Source organism: Panicum virgatum, chromosome 2K, assembly GCF_016808335.1.
Source record: "Panicum virgatum strain AP13 chromosome 2K, P.virgatum_v5, whole genome shotgun sequence".
NCBI classification, from domain to species: Eukaryota; Viridiplantae; Streptophyta; class Magnoliopsida; order Poales; family Poaceae; genus Panicum; species Panicum virgatum.
In genome coordinates this window covers 55,665,069-55,683,608 of record NC_053137.1, presented here as the reverse complement: position 1 = coordinate 55,683,608, position 18,540 = coordinate 55,665,069, and the positions used below count along the sequence as shown (strand labels likewise).

Below are 18,540 nucleotides of genomic sequence, written 5' to 3'. Positions count from 1 at the left end.
CAGATGGCTTAGTTTGATGGTCTGGCCGACATTGGAGAGTTGTAACTCCTCCAAAGGTAGCAAGTGACTAAATTTTGAACATTCCGATCAAGCGCATGAGAGCTTATCATTCGATTGTCAATGTTTTCTGCGTATTCTGATTGTCTATATTTTTGTCTGGGAAAAGAATATAATTCTTCAATGATTCTTAGCTGGTGCGCAAAAAACGTGAATCCTTCCATTGATGTATCTGCGAGTGAAGAAAAATTGTGTGACTATTATACCTGGGACAACTTTGTAATTTATTACTGGTCTGACTACCTTCACAACAGACAGCACTAAGGATTTCCTGCAGGAGCGGTTTGACTACCTTCTGAAAAGAGGGGTGGAGTATGCAATGCTGTGTCGGATCTTGACTGTTTTTCCAAAGGTGCTGAACAGGGCAAGGATATTCTCAATGAGAAGTTGAATTATCTCACAGAGGAGGGCTACTCCATAGTAGTAGAGAAAGACGATAACTCAAGCAAAAAATATCATCACACGCCGCTACACAAGGCAGTCGTCGTCGTCGTCACGGCCCAGAGAGCATCGCCCTCGCAGCTCCTCGGCGTCTCCTCGCCGCCTCTCGCCCAGTCCCACCGCTCCAGCAGCAGCGGCGCCAGGAAGCAGAGCTGCTCGCTCCGCGCGCCACGGAGGCAGGGGAGGCGCCTCCGATCCGCGCCCGGCGGCGAGCCTTCTGCCACCATGTCGGAGAATTGCCGATGCTGCTACCGGACGGGACGCCGGCCGGGCGTGCACTACCGGATGGCGCGCGGCGGGCAGACGATGCCGCTGCTGGAAATTATCCTGGCTAATGGCCGCGGGCCTCCGCGACCGGTAGTTGGGCCTCCAGTTGGCCCAGGAATCGCTCGTCCGCGACCGCGAGGGACCCAGACTCGATCGTGGCCATTGCTTTGGGATCCAACGGTTGCGATGACCGCTGGCCAGGACGGCAAATTGTCCGTCTGGCCTGGCTGGGTGCCGCGGAATCCTCGCCGGCGCGCGCTCGCCTCACCACCCCCACCATGCAAATTCGATACTTGCTCGTTGATGTTCTTCCCTGCATCTTGGATCCACCGTCTCGGCGGCGCGGCGCGGCGCCACCTTCGTCGGACCGGACGCTTCCTGCGTCGCGCGCGCCCAGCGGCCGACATGCCCTGCCTCCAGGTCCAGGTTGATGTCGCGCCGCAACCGCACGCCTGGAACTCGAGGCGCCACTGCTGCCGCGCGTCCCCCGCAAGGCATCCGCCGCCGCGCCCTGCTGCAGCGCCGCAGCGGCCGTATCACACTATCCCAGGCGAGCTGGAACACTACGTCCCCGCGTGAGCCCGTCCACCAGCTAGGCGCGGGTGAACACGTCCCGCTGGCGCTGCTCCTCGCCGTCCAACAACACTTTCCGCGGCGACGGCCTCCCTCGACGAATGAGCTGCGACTCGAGCAGCTCGCCGTCCATTCCGGTGGAAGGTTCTGCCGCGCGGAAGGCGCGGCGTATACGCCAGGCGCACGGCCGCGCCGCCTGGCGCGGACGTTCCAGCGGGCCGGCGAGTTAGCGCCGCCGCGCCGGGTTCCTGCGCGAGCAAGACGCGCGACTCCACGCCGATGCGCGCGAGCATCCGACGGACCAGATGCATCTAGATGGAAACTGCCCAAGAGGCATTGCGGCAGCTCGCCGGCGTGAGCGTCCACGGGGGAGGTCAGGACGGCATCGGAGGGGAACGGTAGTTGGTTCGCCGTCCAGGCCCGGGGTGGACGGTATTTCAAATCCCGTCCACCCTTGAGTCTTCCGAGCCGTCGGATTCTATATGCACGGCCACGATTAGATGCGGATAGCTGCATGCAGCGAGGCTCCTCCGCCTTCCTCGCGTTCGAGCTCTCGCGCTCCCCTGCCTGGACATTGCGCGGCGCCGAGCTCTCCGGTGGCGTGAGCTGAACGCCAAAGATCGGGCGGTGACGAAGAGGGTGGAGCCCAGCGTCGCGCTCGTCGAGGCCAACATGCCGCCGGAGGCCTTCGCCGCCGAGGAGGACTGGCAGCCGGCGCCAGACTCCAACTCCCACCTGGTAATTCTCTTCGATTCAGGGGCCACTCCCTCTTGCTGCCGAGCACGCCATGATCGAAGGCGTCGCTGTATGAGAGTGGTCCGGCTCTGCGTACGACGAAGGACCTTAAGCTGCCGGGTGGTTTTCCGCTTACCTAGGAAAGCCCAGCCGGCTAGTGCGCTTCAAAGAAGGTTCAGTCGATTCAGAATCTGATGTCACACTCGGTCGTTTCTGTCTCTGCTAATTACAGAGAATGCTTGTCTCTTTGAATTTCACACAGTTTCGGAAACTAGACCGACCGATCCGTACTATGCTCAAGGTTACAAAGTCATGTTCACTGATGCCTTCCCAATTCTGAATTTCTGATAGCCTCCCAGCAGTCCCAGGTAGTGTTCAGAGTTTTTCAGTGGGTTCCCAGACAAATTCTCTCTGCAAACGTTGTTACAATATCTTGATTGTTGCAGGGAACGCTGGATGTGCTGAATGAGATTCTCAAGGAGCCTGTACCGATGAATCGATTCAGACCAAAGTGAGCAGAAAAATCGCGTGCTAGTTTAATTTGTACCTTCTGTATTTCTTGCTTGGGTCATCTGTTGTGATTGATGACTACTAGTAAGGTTGCTTTGCTTAGTGGAGTTCTAACCTATCATTGGCAAATTATAGCTGCTGTGCCTGTGCTTGCTTTCTTATGAGGCTATCTGATATCTTTTGACAGTATTTTAGTGGATGGATGCCATCCATACTCAGAGGATCTGTGGGAAACAGTGAAGATCAGCAGGGTAACATTCATAGGTGTCAGGTTACGTGATTGCTGCAAGGTAAAAAAAATACTGAATTTGTTGTTATTTTCTCCCCTGGTGTCTTTAGCAGTCTTATGTCAGATCCATTTGTAACACAATCTCTAAGCGATAATGCATCCAGATGTGTCAGTTTCTCATTTTGCTTCACACTCCTGATATGCGGGACTTAGCTTTAATCATACTAGTACCATAATTGATGTAGCTCAAAATGTTAACCTGACATTCCTAATGTTATGAATGTTGAGCAGAGTTCTGTTTGCACTTAAATTTCTTTCTTCCATTTATTTTCGTTGTGAGATTAGCGACAATTATATGATTCAGGTTTAAGAAAAAACTTATTTCCTGCATAACATTAATTCAAGTAAGTTAACTTCTGGTTCCGGTCAAATTACAGCATACTGTTGGATGGAAGAGTGAATCCTGATGATGCTGTTGGAATTCAGAGATTGATTGATCCACGTGCCTGATTCAGAGAGCTCAGATTAATTAGCAGGAATGGTGAGTGACATTGTTGGCAGATACATGTCCTGCTTCGAACATTCTTCTCTGAGCATCGTACCAAAATCATTAAAAGAAATGTTTATCGCTGCAAAATTAGGCACATGTTTTTTAATTGAAGTTCAGTCTCCCCAGAAAAGAACAGAAGCCAGGGAGGAGGTCACACGCACACAAACTAGTGGATGTGCAGAAGAAAGCATATGGAGATGGGTGGTAACCACTGGTATCCTCTGTAAACGTACGCACAATCTGGTGTTGTTTGTCGATTCCCTATGGCTATATTTAGCAGCACCAGTCTTTAAGCAATGGCACAACTTGACTTTAACAGGTTGCAAATACAAATTCAATTGCATATAGGAAACACTCCTGAACATTGGGCTGCTGTTGATGAAGAAAAAATTCTCAGACGCAAATGGAGTAAAATATGGCGTTGATATAAAAAGAACTCTGAATGGTAAAGGGAGCACCAAGACGAATCTGGCAGGCATAGACAAACAAGTTGATCCTACTGAACTGAATGAAACTCTGATACTGGCCAGATGAATGTCAATCAACTTGAAAGGTTGCTGGATCTTTGTTTCGGCGACCCACGAGTCGTCTTCAACGCGCGGTATGTCCCCCTGTCGATGCGCCGAGCACCCGCCTTGGTGCCCCTTGTCCTCTACAGGCCAGCTATTTCTGCTATTACACCCGTCGTAGAAGCGTGGCGCTGGCTAGATGCCATGGGGCGTTTCTCCGAGGCAGGGCCGGGCCGGCGAAATCCGGGGCCCTGTGCGCAAATTCTAAGAGGACCCTACCCATCTTGAAGAAAAATTAAATAATAATATATAGATTGAAATGTATTACATAGCATTGAGATATCTCGAAATTCATACCTACTCAAATCTTGAACAGCTTCATTCTTGGATAATTCTTTGAAATAAATCTTCAATGAACTCATATTCAATGGTACTTGGGCTCATATTTTCTAGAAGACATGGCTTCGATCTTGGAACACCTGCACATGTATTCAAAAGAAATATATAAATAAATTACAACTTCATCCACACGAGTAGTATATAAAAGCTTTAAAAAATAGCTACCTTTGTTGGACGGTTGGGCTTGAATTGGACCTTGCGGTTGCTGCCTAGCGCCTTGCGCCCTTGCCCTCCACACCCAGCGGCCACCGGACTCCATACACCATCTTTGCGTCTTTGCGTGTGCATCAGACCAAACTGAATAAATCAAACAGAGAAACTCGATTGGATATTCGGATGTGGATCAGGCATAGGCAGCCAGGCGGCAGGCGCCAGCGCTACCTGTAGGGTGAGGGCAGTGGCGCAGCGCCGCCGACAGTGGAGGCAGACGATCGGAACTCGGCCACCGAGAGGGAGAGAAACGATCGCATCGTGAGGCCGCGAGGGCGAGGGAGACGAAAAGAAACTAATCTGAAGCAGCTGCTGGACCGGTAGAGGAGAGGTGAAGCTTGGTAGGCTTGAAAGAAACAATGTTGGGCCAAAGTACTATGGGCCATGGAGGATAAATTTAGGGGGCCCTTGGGAAATGGGGCCTGTGCGGTTGCACGGGCCGCACTCCCCATGGGCCCGGGTCTGCTCCGAGGTGCCCAAGTGAAGAGGAAGGAGGCGAGGGGCGGCCTGAGCGCGGCATGAAGACGCGCCTGCAGTTCTCGCAGTCGCAGCCCAGGGTGGACGGTATCTCAAATACCGTCCACCCCTTGAGTGCTTGGCAGCCGTCCGATTCGATCTGGATGGTTCCAATTAGCCGCATCGCAGGAGCGTCTTCCTCGTCAGGCTTGGATGCCGGAGGCCGCGGTGCGGTGCTCCCGCCGCGCCCATCCTAGCCTCCGACGAGGCGCCATCTGTCTCGAGTCTGGACCGGGGGCAATCAGAAGCTGCTCGGATGTGGAATCGACGCACGAGGAATAGTCAAGACTGCAAGAACCCAACATGGCGCGGCACCAACGACGAACAGATTTGGGCGGTGCGGCGGCGGTGCTCCTGCGATGCGATCCAGGATGTTCTGGGAGAACCGATCGCCGGCACACTTTCAGTCCCTGCCGTACTGGTTGTTGGGGATTGGACCTCCGGGTCAAGCTCCCACCATCGGAAATGTTCCCTAACTCTTTTTGCAGGGCTCCAACAAGAAGAGGGTAAGCGTACTCGAAGGTGACGAAGGATCACTCAGAAGCACAAGCTTAAAGACCAAGACCTTCGGTGACCACCTTCGGTAGATGAAGGAAACAAACGGCCGCTCGGAAGCAAAAGGTCTAAGAACAAGACCTTCGGTGACCACCTTCGGGAGACGAAGGTGACAAACGGCTACCTGGAAGCATAAACTCGAAGATCAAGACCTTCGGGAAAAGAGACCGCCACCGGGAACGAGGATGACGGCTGGTCGATCGTTGATGGAACCTCCTGGGCCGTAACCACTGGAGCTCTCCGAAGGAAGCGAATACCTTCGTTTGGAGCAAGCATGCGAGTAGAACGTGAATACGTGAGAAGGTCGGGTTTGTACACCTGAATACGTGAGAAGGTCGGATTTGCGCACCTAAAACCTTGTAATTTTACCCCGAAACCGATTGTTTGCTTGGTCCAGTGCCCTCTTTTTGGTGGCAAGTTGGGCTTCGATGTTCTTTTTCTTCATTTCGAGGGCTTTGAGCTTGAGTGCTGCTTCTGTGAGTTGATGAGCTTCGGTGTTTTCAGTGTTATCAATCATGTCTCCATGAGGAGCAGCTTCGTTGGTGATGTCTTCCATTTGTGTATTGGCTCCTTCGTGCTGCGGTTGAGGGTCGTTGAGGAGGCGGCCAGGCTCAGTGGAGGTGCTTGTGGTGCCGGCGGTGGCTTTCTTCTTCGCTGGGGCCATCGAGGGTTGTCTTACGTGCTCTACAACTATAATCACAATTGGCAGCCGCAGCCAAACCCTCAAACGCAAACCATTCAACCCCCAACCCAAGCTCAACCCACTCAGGAGCAGCTACCACCACCCCCAGCTCACCCACCAAAACAAGAAAACCAAACCACAAATAGCCAACCCGCGGCACTACCATCCTTCGGCATGATCATGCCCATCTCCGGATGTTCCACCCTGGACTTCGAAAACAAGAGGCAGCGCAGGGACTACTTCAGGCAAGTCTATTGCATCGTCTCCGAAGGTCCAACCAAGAGAACCCAGTGGTCACACTCCCCGATCACCTTCTCCGAAGAAGATGTCAACCTCATCAGCTACCCACACACAGATGCCCTCGTCATCGAGGCAAACATTCAAGGCTGGAGGATTGGCAAGATATTAGTTGACACTGGCAGCTCTGTAGACATCATATTTTCTGACACCTTCGATAAGATGGGTATTGACCGAAGCCTGCTTCAGCCCTCGGATATCCCCTTAATGGGATTCGGAGGAGAACGAGTGAACGCAATCGGCAAACTATCATTACCCGTGTCCTTCGGAGACACAGCTAACGCAAGAACAGAACACATCACCTTCGATGTTGTAGAGATGTCGTACCCATACCGCGCAATCCTAGGAAGAGGGACAATCAACAAGTTCGAAGCTATCGTCCATTAACTATACTTGTGCATGAAAATGCCAGCTCCCGCAGGGGTCATCACCGTCCGCGGGGACCAGCAACTTGCGCGGGACATTGAGCGGGGATATACCCCAGGACAGAAAAATGTGCACAATCTTCGGACTGAATCCAAGCCAGTTACCTTCGAAGAGCAGCAAAGGGACAGCGAGAAAGCAACCTTCGAAGAAGACTGTGAAGTCAAGAAGGTCCCCCTCGATGTACACCTCCCCGACAAAATGGTGACTATCAATGCAACCCTAGAGCCCGAAGAGGAGAAAGAACTTCTCGAGTTCCTCCGCAAGAATCAAGATGTTTTTGCATGGTCCGCCAGCGACCTTCGGGGAGTCAGCAGAGACATCATCGAGCATCGCCTGGACACCAACCCAAACATCAAGCCGAAGAAGCAGAAGCTTCGCAAAATGGCAGATAAAAAAGTCGCAGCAGTCAAGGCCGAGGTCCAGAGACTGCTAGATGCAAATGTCATTAGAGAAGTCAAGTACCCAACATGACTGGTAAACACCGTGCCGGTCAAAAAGAAGAATGGCAAATGACGCATGTGCATCGATTTCACTGACCTAAATAACGCCTGCCCGAAGGATGACTTCCCGCTGCCAAGAATCGACAGAGTCGTTGATGACGCAGCAAACAGTCAACTTATGTCTCTGCTGGATTGTTTCTCTGGATACCATCAGATATGGATGAGAAAGGAAGATGAAGAGAAAACAAGCTTCATAACACCATTCGGCACCTACTGCTTTGTGAGGATGCCCGAAGGATTAAAGAATGCAGGACAGTCTTTTTCAAGAATGTCCTCCATGGTCTTAGAACACCAACTTAGAAGGAATGTCCTGGCTTATGTTGATGACATTGTTGTAACCAGTTCAATAAGAAGCAACCATGTGGCAGATCTGGCCGAAACATTCGCAAGCTTAAGAAAAGCAGGATTGTCCTTGAATCCCAATAAATGCATCTTCGGAGTTCACAAAGGAAAGGTGCTAGGATGCCTAGTGTCCACCAAAGGCATCGAAGCAAACCCCGACAAAGTAAAAGCTCTTTGGAACATGGAGGAGCCAAAGTCCATCAGGGACGTACAGAAACTCACAGGAAGAATTGCAGCCTTAAACAGATTCATCCCCCGCTCTGCAGACCGAAGCTTACCATTCTTCAAGGTCCTTCGCAACGCAAATAAATTTGAGTGGGGCCACAAACAAAGCAAAGCCCTTCAGGACCTCAAAAACCATCTCCAGAACATGGTAAAAATGACCTCACCGGACCCGAAGGACGTGTTGCTACTGTACATCGCGGCATCTTACTCCGCTGTCAGTGCAGCGCTCGTCCTCGAGAGAGAAGTTGGAGGAAAGAAGCAGCAACTACCTGTCTACTTCGTATCCGAAGCTCTTGCAGGCTCGAAGCTCCTATACTCAGAGCTAGAAAAAATTGCATACGCAGTGGTCATGTCTGTCCGGAAGCTACGACACTATTTCGAAGCTCACAAGATAGTCGTGGTCACAGATCAACCCTTGCATGACTTGTTCAGCAACAGAGAGGCCTCAGTCAGAATTGCCAAATGGGCTTCGGAACTATCAGAGTTCTACATAGACTTCGAAAGAAGAACAACCATCAAATCACAAGTACTAACAGATTTCATTGCCGATTGGACATCCCCAACCTTCAAGGAGGAACCTTCGACTGAAACCTGGATTGTGCACTGCGATGGGGCCTGGTGCAACGACGGAGCGGGCATCGCTGCAATCATAGAGTCTCCTTCGGGAGCAAAAACAAGATACGCTGCACGAATAACATTTGGCAACCTAGAATCATCTACCAACAACACAACCGAGTACAAAGCATTGCTCCGGGGCCTTCGCAAAATGAAAGCCCTTGGCCATCAGAACTTCATAGTCAAAACAGACTCGAAGGTCATCAGAGACCACATTGAAAAGGACTCGGAGGCAAGAAAACCAGAGCTTATCGAGTACCTTGATGCAGTTAGATCCATGGAGAAATATTTCAAAGGCTTCGACATCGTTCATATCCCGAGGCACATGAACGACAAAGCAGACAAACTGGCAAAGGCAACATCAAGAAAGGAGCAGTTACCATCGGATGTATTTTTCGAAGAAATCTCAGAACCTTCGGTCAAGCCGAAGAGAGAAAAACAAGTCTCAGTCATCTCAGCCGAGGATTGGAGAACACCTATAATGAAGTACCTTTGGGGAAACATCGAGCTGCCAAATGAGAAAGAGGAGAAGAAAATGTTCCAAAGAGCGAGGGGCTACGTTATCTCCGAGGGAGAATTGTTCAAGTCAGGTGTAACCAGCCCATGGTTAAAGTGCATCTCAACAACCGAAGGAATCGAGCTCCTCAAGGAAATTCACTCCGGGTTTTGCGGATCCCACATTGGCTTCAGACAACTTGTCTCCAAAGCCTTCAGGCAAGGATTCTTCTGGCCAACAGCCCTGAAGGACGCCCAGCACATAGTGAAAACATGCCAAGCATGCCAGATGATGGGCCCGAAATCCTCAAATCCTTCGGAGCCAATTCAGCTGATACCCCCGACCTGGCCTCTTCAAAGATGGGGAATTGATCTAGTGGGCCCCCTACCCACAGCTCAGGGCAATTACAAGTACGCAGCAGTTGCTGTTGAGTACTTTACAAAGTAGATCGAAGCCAAGCCACTCATCAACATCACTTCGGAAACAATCAGAAAATTCTTTTGGCAGAACATCGTCTGCAGGTTCGGGGTCCCAAGGGAGATCACCGTCGATAACGGAAAACAGTTTGATTCACAGCTCTTCAGAGAATTCTGTTACAGTCTGGGCACGAAGGTAATCTTTGCTTCGGTATACCACCCACAATCCAACGGGGCTGTCGAAAGGGCCAATGGCATCGTCTTCGACAGCATCAAGAAGTGCCTGTTTGATCAGAAAAAGGGCAAATGGGCAGATGAACTCCCGAAGGTCATCTGGTCACATAACACCTCAGAATCAAGAACCGCCAAGTTCACCCCCATTCAGGCTACTATATGGTGCCAAAGCAATGACACCAAAGGAACTTAAGAATCGAAGCCTAAGGGTGACCCATCAAGACGAGGGCACACCCTCGGAGGAGAAAGACATCATAGAGCTAGACATCCTACAAGCTTCGGAAAATCTAGAAAAGTATCAACAAGAAACCACAAAGTGGAGAGACAAGAAAATCGTGAAAAAGGACATCGCAGTCGGAGATTGGGTCTTAAAAAGGAAGCCAAATGCCGAAACCTCCGGCAAACTTCAACCCAAGTGGGAAGGACCATTCCTAGTAATCAAAAGCAACAGGCCAGGGTCATATCACTTGTCCGACGCCGAAGGCAATGAGCTGCAGCATCCTTGGAATGCCGACAGCATCAAAAAGTACTACATTTAAACTTGTAAAAAGGACGCATCGTGAAGCTATAAGCGATCGCAGACCTTCGCACCTATTTTAAGTTATTTCATACATTGTAAACGGGCCGTACTCTTTTCCTCACAAGGGGAAACTCCGCACAGGAGGTGAGGTTTTTGACAAGGCGGACCCAGTGTAAACAATCTCAATACAATGAATTTTCACCAAACAGTATCACTCTCGCCTAAGCAGCCAAAATAGCAAGTTTCGGCAAGCATCCGCATGCTAAACAAAACAGTAAGTTAGCAAAGTATGCAGAATTCGCAAACTTTGCATACTTATCACAACAAACGCACAATAAGTGCAAAAAAGCCAAGGGGCTTCGACCTTTCAAAAGGTCCGAACCAAAAAACCTTCGGCACAAACGCACAACAAGTGCAAAAAAGCCAAGGTGTTTCGACCTTTCAAAAGGTCCGAACCAAAAAACCTTCGGCACAAACGCACAACAAGTGCAAAAAAGCCAAGGGGGCTACGACCTTTAAAAAGGTCTGAACCAAAAAACCTTCGGCACAAACGCACAACAAGTGCAAAAATGCAAAGGGGCTTCGACCCTTCAAAAGGTCCGAATCAAAAAACCTTCGGCACAAACCCACAACAAGTGCAAAAACGCCAAGGGGCTTCGACCTTTCAAAAGGTCCGAACCAAAAAACCTTCGGCACAAACGCACAACAAGTGCAAAAACGCTAAGGGGCTTCGACCCTTCAAAAGGCCCGAACCAAAAAACCATCGGCACAAACACACAACAAGTGCAAAAACGCCAAGGGGCTTCGACCTTTCAAAAGGTCCGAACCAAAAAACCTTCGACACAAGCACACAAACAAGTGCAAAGCGAAGGCCAACAGGCTACCTTGGAAAAATCGAAAGATGGATGCCAGAAAGGGGGGGAGACATTTTTTCCACAAGAACCTTCGGCACCCATCATTCGATTTACCCAAAACAAAAAGAACTAAGACCCTCGAGGACAACAGCGCGAAAGAAAGGGGGGAGACATTTTTCACAAAAAACAAAGTTTCCGCGCATTGCCTCGTCGGCAAAAAAAATCTTATATCGAAACAACAAACACTTCTGCAAAAAATATACCTCCAGGCAACGACTCGTCAGGAAGGGGGGAGACGTTTTTTTCAAAAACCACTCTAACGAGCGTCGCCCCGGATAAAAACAAATTACATCCAAAAAGGTCCTTCGACAAGAAAAAGCGAAGGCTGGGGGGAGACGTTTTTCTCCAAGAGCACCACGATAGTACTACTCTACAAACTTCGGGTGTAAATATGACTAACACATCACACGACAAGGCACCTCGAAGGATGCACAACACAAGGCACCTCGAAGGATGCACAAAAACAGCACCTCAAAGGATGCGCAACACAAGGCACCTCGAAGGATGCACAAGAACAGCACCTCGAAGGATACACAACGCAAGGCACCACGAAGAATGCACATCACAAGTCACCTCGAAGGATGCAAATCACAGCACCTCGAAGAATGCACACATAAAGGAAACCCGAAGGATACGCAATAAAAGCAATTACAAAGGCAATCGCGAAAGTCACATTCAGACAAAGGGGCAAAACGTGTTACAATGAATTTCTACCGGACCAGATTAAATATTCCGCAACGCTGCATCCAGGACGAGCAAGGTTAAAAGCCTCCCAGCTCATCAATACCATAGCATTGTTCACATCCTGCACCATGGCAATATTTACGGACCAAAGTGCCAGAAAGCTACCAAAATAAACTACAAACCAATCTCTACACCTGAGCCCTCGAAGGAGACCTCCGATCCTCGGACATTCGATTGTCCTCCGAAGGCCGATCAGGAGTCGCCTCCTGCACCAAATAGACGAAATCAATTAAAAACAAAGAAAAGAAAAAACGAAAAGTTGTTGGAACCAACCCTACCTCAGCAGCTGCGGCCGCCACAGTCTGAACGGCAACTTTGCCAGAAGTTTCCCAGAAACGCTCAAAAAACGCAGCCTTCACCTCTTGAATTCTTCCCACCTCCGCTGCCAAGCCTTCGTAGGGTACATACTGAAAACCATCGAGTCGGGCAAGGTCAACTGCGCCGGCACGAAGAAGATTTCCAACAAGCCCATCGAAGGAGACAGAGGCCGCGTTGTCATTTGCAATACTCATCACCTCACCGAGGCCCTCGAACTCCGACAGCAACCAGTCCAAAAGCAGGAAGAAAACTTGGGGACCTTCGACCGGCTCAGGCAAGGGCAAAGGCTCCGCTCCAAGGGCAGAAAGAGCCTTCTTGTACTCTTGGTACACCTCATCGGCTCGTCTGGCGACCTCGGGTAAGACCCGCTCAAGTTCAGTCATTTTAGCCTGAACCCACTCCAGCTCGGTGATCCTACTCTTAAGGGCAGCCTTCTCGTTCGCATCCCCCTCCACGGTCCTCCGAAGGCTCTCCAGAACCTTCTCGTTATCCGAAGCAGCAGACTCTAGCCTCGAACACCTGGCCTTCAGTTGCTGGTTCTGGTCCTTCAAAACGAGAATTTCCGCCTCAGCCTGCCGAAGCTTGTCAGCCAAACCCAGTCTCTCGGTGGCACTCGCCACCCGAAGGTCCGCGCCCGCTTTGGCCTTCTGCATCAAAGCACGGCCGAAGCATCAAAGCAACAATGAAAGCAGCATCGGAGGTAGACGCCTCTGCCACGGCTGCATTAAATCCTGAATCAAAAACAAAATCACCTCCGGGAAAACAAAAAATCGAAGGAAGACCAAACATAATCAGACGCCACCCTACCCCTTTTAGGAGGGAGAATCCCAGTCGTGCCAGGCCCGTGCATCGCGGCCAAGAGCTGCTGCATCGACGCCGACACAGCTGCAAAAAGTAACACAAGTAAAAACCCCTTCGAGAGCGGCGAACAAGTTAGGTAATCAGGAAAAGCCAAGTAGGTGAAACTTACCAGACTCGTCGAAGGCCATCCCCTCCAAAGCCTCCACCTATTTGTCCGAAGGTGGAGCAGAGGAACCACCAGGAGCCTCTCCACCTCTGAGCGCCATCAGCGTCTCACCTACCAAGATCTCCCCCTCCTTGATGTTCACCGCAAGAACAGGTTGCGCACCCTTCGGCGCCGGAGCCGAATCCTTCAGGACTTCAGCCGTCGAGGCAACCACCCGCGTCACGAGTGGCTTCGGGATGTCTGCAGGCTTGTCCCCAGTCTTGACGAGGCTTTGAATCCTGCAGCACTTCGTCGTACCTTCGGATGAACAATGAAGATTAATCAACGCTTTCGCCACCTCAACCCGACGGCCGGAACCGGAAAGCATGGTCCCGTACTCATCGCTAAGATCATAACGGGATCTAAAAAGCATCTCTTCGGGAACTACAATCTCCCCGCCCACCGTCCCATGAGCTCTTCCATAAATGAGGGCGTACCGCTGTCGCCCGAAGAAATCTCCTCATCTTGCGCCTTTCTCTTGGCGATCTCAGCCCTCGCAACTGAAACCTTCGTGCTCGAAGGTTTCCGACCACGGCCGCGCCCCTGCGTCCCAGTAGCCCGGATGCTCCCCGCATCCTCCACCTTAGCCTTACCTCTGGACTTCGCCTCAGGAACCTCCGAACCAACGTTCCCCGGCGGCATCATTCTTGGAACGGCGTTCGCCGGAACCGGCCGAGGCTCGTAAGCGACGCCCATCTCAGCTAGGCACCAGTTTAACTGAAGGTTCCCTCCGCACACCTCCACCAAAGAACGGTACTCCTTTTTGTTCCATGGTCCCAGTATCTCCACAGCCCGACGCTCCAGCTCATCAACAATAACTTCGTCACTGGCACCTTCGGGTCTCCTAAGCCCAAAAACCGGAGAAATCACATCATACTTCAAACCAACAAAGCGCTTGCGCTCGAACCTCGACGGAGACCAGCCAGCAGCCAGTGGCCAAACTTTGGCAGCCAGAAATTCCTCGACAGCATCCCTGCCACCACAAACTTGGCAAACCGTCATGAAGGCTTCCAGACACGATTTGAAACCTGGCCCACGTTTGCTGAAGGCAGGCTGATAGACGTGGTCGAACATATCAATGTCCGAAGCAAAAAGATACTTCTCCTCGCTAGAACCTTCGGGAACAGGGAAGCCAATCTTCACGTAAAACCAGTATCCCAACCAGTTCCCCTCCCACTTGTTCTTGTAAGCTGTCGAGAGCATAACCTTCAACAGGCCAGTCCTTTTGTTCGGCTTACGAGGAACGAAGGTGCAGCAGCCGTTCTGAACCTCGCTAAGCTCGGCATCATCATCTACATAGACCTTACGAGGCTGGCAGTGCAGCTGAAAAAGTCTGCAAAAGGCATCCACAGAGACTTCCCCTCTGAAGCTCCGCACTACCCACAGAAATTTGGCCAATGCAACAATCCCATTCGGGGTAAAATGGTGTAGCTTCGCATTGAATGGCTCCAAAAGCTTTGGCACAATTGGATCCATCGGAAGTCTAAGTCCCGCTGTAAAAAAATCCTTAAAGACCACAACCTCGCCGGTCTCCGGTACATGAATCAATTCTGCCCCCCGGAGGGCGACAAACACCCTCGGCGAAATAGCCCTTCGTAACGTAGAAGTCTATCATGCTCTGAGATACGACAGATGGCTTGAAAAACAAAGTCTTACGTTTCTCCGGAGCCATCAGTTCCGACACGTCCGCGGACACAGCCGAAAGACTCTCGCTGGACTGCTGCTGCTGAGAAGGCTGCAAACCACCCGCCTCTCCTTCGGGAGCTGGACCAGAGTCTGTATGGAGAACCGCCCTCTTAATGAATGTCATAACTAAAAAAATAAAAATAAAAAACAAAGTCAAATTAGAAACAAAGGCTCAAACGAACCTTCGATCAACCGCGCTGTTTGCTTAGTGCGAGCCATTAGCCGCAAGGCTACCTACACCGAGAAAAACGAGCAGCTTGACCACGCACGAAACCAGAACCTTCGGACAAAGCGCTTTATAGCATAAAGCGACGAAGGAAAGCCAAGCTCGAGAGGGCACAGGTTTTACCCCCTCCTCCGCTTATATAGGCGGTGAAAAGGAACAGTTCCAGCGATAAAATCGAGGAGACGATAGCCCAAGTGGCGCAATCAGAGCACGACACGTATACAACAGAAACCGACCGTTACAGCCGACGGTTCGGGAGACGTTTTTCCTCGGGAGCTTCCCGAAGGTTACACGCAATCTTCTTCATTAACGAGGGTTCGGACCGTCGGCTTCGGACCTCGCCCTCGAGGGGGTACTGTTGGGGATTGGACCTCCAGGTCAAGCTCCCACCCTCGGAAATGCTCCCTAACTCTTTTTGCAGGGCTCCAACAAGAATAGGGTAAGCGTACCCGAAGGTGACGAAGGATCACTCAGAAGCACAAGCTTAAAGACCAAGACCTTCGGTGACCACCTTCGGTAGACGAAGGAAACAAACGGCCGCTCGGAAGCAAAAAGTCTAAGAACAAGACCTTCGGTGACCACCTTCGGGAGACGAAGATGACAAACGGCTACCCGGAAGCATAAACTCGAAGATCAAGACCTTCGGGAAAAGAGACCGCCACCGGGAACGAGGATGACGGCTGGTCGATCGTTGACGGAACCTCCTGGGCCGTAACCACCGGAGCTCTCCGAAGGAAGCGAATACCTTCGTTTGGAGCAAGCATGCGAGTAGAACGTGAATACGTGAGAAGGTCGGGTTTGTACACCTGAATACGTGAGAAGGTCGGATTTACACACCTATAACCTTGTAATTTTACCCCGAAACCGATTGTAAGTGAGCTGTACAAGAGTTTGATGGGGGCAATTTAGGAAAACCCGGTAGAGGGCTAGGGGTATAAATAGCCCCCCCTCTCCACAGTGTAAAGAGTTGAATTTTCTAATCTTTATTGGAGAGTTCGACACCAACCTTCATTGTCATCTTTCTTACTATTTAGGCTCTCTGTCTGGGCATCTAAGAAGCAAAAAATCCCAACACTGGTAGAACCTATCGCTTGCGCAGGGCGTTTGTTCGTCCAGGATTCTTCGTCTGGGTTCGGAGCTCCGCGCGAGGACGGATGACATGATCTGCGGCGCGCTAGTGCGGTACAGAACCAGCAGCCAGCAACAGCCGGAGGCCATGCTGGACGCATGTTCGTCATGCAACTCGTTGGTCGTCAGCAAGCAAGACACAGAGACGAGCAACACCGCAGAGCAAATGTGCTGTGCACCGGCAGGCAGCTGCCCGGCTCTCGCGTGGTCGTCGTTCTCGCGGCCTCCGATCCGTTCGCGTCTGCCTCGCGCCCTTGCTCCGCGGCGCCGTTCCTCTTCGGCTCTTCCTCGTCCACGATCGCGTGATGCTGCCGCCGCTCCTCGCCGTCCAAGTCCAACAGCACTTTTCACGGCGACGGCCTTCCTCGACGAACGAGCTGCGGCGCGCGCAGCTCCCCGGCCATCCCGGAGGCGGAGGGTTCCGCCGAGCAGAGGGCGTATACGCCTGGCGCATGGCCGTGCCGCCTGGCGTGGACGTTCCAGCGGGTCGGCGAGCTAGAGCCGCCGCGCAGGGTCCCAGCGCGAGCACGACGCGCGGCTTCACGCCGATGTGCGCGAGCATCCGACGGACCAGAATCTCGATGGAAACTGCCCAGGAGGCACCGCGGTAGCTCGCCGGCCGTGAGCGTCCACGGGGGAGGTCAGGACGGCGTCGGAGGTGGACGGTAGTCCAGGCCCGGGGTGGACGGTATTTCAAATACCGTCCGCCACTGGGGTATTCCGAGCCGTCGGATTCTACATACACGGCACGATTAGATGCGGATAGCTGCATGCAGCCAGGCTCTTCGGCTCTTTCGCCTTCCTCGCGCTCGAGCTCTCGCGTTCCCCTGCCGGGACATTGCGTGGTGCCGAGCTCTCAGGTGGCGCGAGGTGAACGCCAAAGGCCGGGCAGTGACGAAGAGGGTGTATCCCAGCCTCGCGCTCGTCGAAGCCGACATGCCACTGGAGGCTTTCGCCGCCGCCCGCCGAGGAGGACTGGCAGCCTGCGCCAGACTCCAACTCCCACCTGGGACTTCTCTTTGATTCAGGGGCCACTCCCGCTTGCTGTCGAGCACGCCATGATCGAAGGTGTGAGGTGTCGCTGTATGAGAGTGGTCCGGCTCTGCGTACGACTAAGGACCTGAAGCCGCCGGGTGGTTTTCCGCGTACCTAGCTTCAAAGAAGGTTCAGTCGATTCAGAATCTAATTACAGAGAATGCTTGCCTCTCTGAATTTCAGACAGTTTCGGAAACTAGACTCACCGATCCGGACTATGCTCAAGGTTACAAAGTCATGTTCACTGATGCCTTCCTGATTCTGATAGCCTCCCAGTCTCAGGTAGTGTTCAGAGTTTTTCAGTGGTTTCCCAGACAAATTCTCTCTGCAAACGTTGTTACAATACTTTGATTGTTGCAGGGATCGCTGGAGATTCTTAAGGAGCCTGTAACAATGAATCGCTTCAGACCAAAGTGAGCAAAAAATTGCGTGTTAGTTTAATTTGTACCGTCTGTATTTCTTGCTCGGGTCATCTGTTGTGATTGATGACTACTGGTAAGGTTGCTTTGCTTAGTGGAGTTCTAACCTATCCTTGGCAAATTATAGCTGATTTTCCTGTGCTTGCTTTCTTATGAAGCTAGCTGATATCTTTTGACAGTATTTTAGTGGATGAATGCCATCCATACTCAGAGGATCTGTGGTGAACAGTGAAGATCAGCAGGCTAACATCATAGGTATCAGCCACTATCCTGCAACCTTCCTCTGAAGGTCCAGACACCATTTTCAGGTTTCATAATGGTGGCCTAATTCATTGAAGACTGACAATCCTTTTCTATCGATCGCTGTAGGTGTACTTTGGGAAAAATCTAGTCTGCAAGGAATCCCTTTCAGCAAATGGCAAAGGAAGGATCATCAAGGCGGGTGACCCAGTCTATGATCTGCGGTCATTCTCTTCTCCTGACGAGCACCAGCCTAAAATCTATTATGTAACAATTGCCTCCTATTTGTTGTCATAGTGTGTGTGCAAGGAACTACCAGCTAGATGGATAATTGTTGCTAGCAATATCTATTTATATTTCAAACAGAATTCAGAAATTCAGAAACTGTCTGTGATTGTCTATCCAAAGTTCAGAAATTCAGATATTGTGTGTGGTTGTCTGTCCCAAGTTCAGACATTCAGAAGTTGTATGTGGTTGTATTGTCTTTATTCCTCGTCAGACTATTGTGGGCATCTTATCT

General features: G+C 51.3%; 2 pseudogenes; both read left to right on the top strand.

Moving 5' to 3' along the window:
- Positions 1-1,653: 1,653 nt before the first annotated feature.
- LOC120695482 lies at positions 1,654-3,121 on the top strand (annotated as a pseudogene).
- A 13,961-nt stretch (positions 3,122-17,082) lies between these two features.
- Positions 17,083-18,333, top strand: LOC120695481 (annotated as a pseudogene).
- The last annotated feature ends 207 nt before the right edge of the window (positions 18,334-18,540 follow it).